This window comes from Nannospalax galili, unplaced genomic scaffold (genome assembly GCF_000622305.1).
Source record: "Nannospalax galili isolate Female #2095 unplaced genomic scaffold, S.galili_v1.0 scaffold294, whole genome shotgun sequence".
NCBI lineage: Eukaryota > Metazoa > Chordata > Mammalia > Rodentia > Spalacidae > Nannospalax > Nannospalax galili.
In genome coordinates, this window is record NW_008335053.1 from 1,070,440 (window position 1) to 1,072,782 (window position 2,343).

The following is a 2,343-nucleotide window of genomic DNA, read 5'->3' on the forward strand; positions in this document are numbered from 1 at the left end:
GTCACCAGGGTACTAATTAGCAGTTATGTTTCTTTTTCAAATACTGTATAACATTTATGCTTGAGTTATAACATGGAAAAGATGTTAGCAGATGGAAATTTTGTAAATCAAATAATTTTGATTGATATGAGAATTCACAACTTAAAGAATCCTATGGTGAATTCTTGTAGATTGAGTAATAAGTCCTTGGTTTCAAAAAAATCAAGTTTTGATATATTATCTTGCCTGAGGGGGATAAGGTCCGCACATATTAAAAATAAGATGCAAAGATCCCATCCCCCAGCTCCCTTTCCATACTTAAGTGGTGTAATCACAACTATCCAGCTCACAAGCAATTATACTAAGTATTAATAAAGGGGCCCCAGCACAGAACTGTGCCCAAGGGAAGCTTCTGCCTGAAAGTCAGGGCTAATGGCCTGGCAGTTGTTTTAATGGGTTTTCAATGAAGTGTGAAGATGACTGGCCAACGAGGGTGAGGTTCTATGACACAGTGCAATTAGCACCCTGCCATTAGTAACCCCAACCTTGTTTCTGTTTGTATTTCTTTACAATCTTGGCAAATTCTTTCCTGGAGGACTTACTGATTAATGTATGTTTAACACAAGCCATCAAACCTTTGTTGATTCAGAATAAGAGCCCTACCTGTACCGCTTTTGTGAGAATACTTCCTGTAGTGGGAGAATTGACATGATGGCCAGGTGGTAGAGTCTGATACCCAGGGATTCCAATGACATAATTTCTGCCCCATGCACTGTAATCCCGGCTCCCTGGCCCTCAGGTCCCAGACCTCCTAAACACATAGCCCTATACAGCCAGTCCCAACAGCCTTGTCTTCTGCTGAGACCTGAGTCCCCACCCTGGGAGGGGCAGAGCTCTTAGTTAAAGGCTCAGCCTCTGGAATCAGGTTGCCTGGGTTGGAATTCTGTCTGCAGCTGAGTCTTTTGACAAGCTGCTTGCTCTGTTTCTGTTTTCCTACTTGTCAGGTTGGTGCCTGTGGGCAAGCTGTGTGTGGTGTTTCTCCAGGAATTGTCTATTACCATCATTTTAGCCCATGCCTTTGAGCTCAAGGACTTCCTTTGATCCTATGGGCCTAGCCCTTTTGGGGACACAAATTTTGTTCCTAAACTTCTATTCTCCTACCTGAGTCCCCTCTCTCAGAAAGACTGCATAAACTCTTAATGCTTGTTTAAACAAATTTTGTCTTCTTAACCTAAGGATTGGTAGACTATGGGCTGCAAGCTAAATTTGGCCCATGATCTTTTTTTTTTTTTTTAAATAAAGTTTTATTAGAACAAACCATGCTAATTCATGGCTGCTTTTGTGTTACAATAGCAGGAGTGAGTAGTTATGACGGAAGTATGGGCTATAATTCTAAAATATGTACCATTTTGTCCCTCACAAAAAAAACTTTATTAATCAGTCTCTGCCTTTCGTGGGTTGAATTGTGCCTCTCATTACCATATATGTTGAATTCTCAATCCCTAGTATCTCAGGATGTGATCTCATTTGGAAATACGGTGTTTATGTGACTAAAGTAAAAATGAGGTTATTAGGGTGGGCCTTGTTCCAATGTGACCGGTGTCCTTATAAAAAAAGGACAGTTAGTGACAGTCACACTTAGAGGGAAAATGACATTCAGGGATGTCAGGTGAAGGTGGAAGATTTGACTGACATATCCACAAGCCAAGAAGGATCTGTGACTGCTGGAAGATGGAGAGTTCTGGAAGAATTCCTTCCCCAGTGCCTTCAGAGGGCCTCTTGATTTTGGGCATCTGGTCTCTAGAACTCTGGGACAATAAGATTCTGTTGTTTGATGTTACCTTATTTGTAGCACTTTGCTATTGAAGCCTTAGGAATAAATGCACTGTCTAGCCAATTATTTTGTTTTCTTCCCTCCTCTTTGTTCCTGTCATGCTGTGTGGCATGCTGTAGTTGTTTCAAGGTGGCTGTCACCATGGACTTGTGTTTGATTTTCCTGAGGTGGCAGAGCTAGCAGCTATGGAGTCCCAGAGTCTGAAGGGAGCTTGTGCAGAGCTACCTGGAGGGCAGCAGTGTGAGGAAACCCTTGTTTATTGAGGCTCCTATGTTCTTCCCTCACATATCTCAGGAACCCCCATGTCTAGCCTGGTATATGTGTGTGAGGGGGTGGGGACTGCTGAGGAATGAAACCAATAATCAGACAGTTATGACCTGATTCCACAGGGCTTCTCAAGGTTGAGCCACTTGAAGGAGGGTTAGATGCTTATGGTGTTGGGTGGCTCTGATTGCAACCAGCACGCTGGAGAGGAAAGGCAGGGAAGGGGTTTCTTCCCAGCCTAAACTCCTCTTACCCACCTTTTGCCT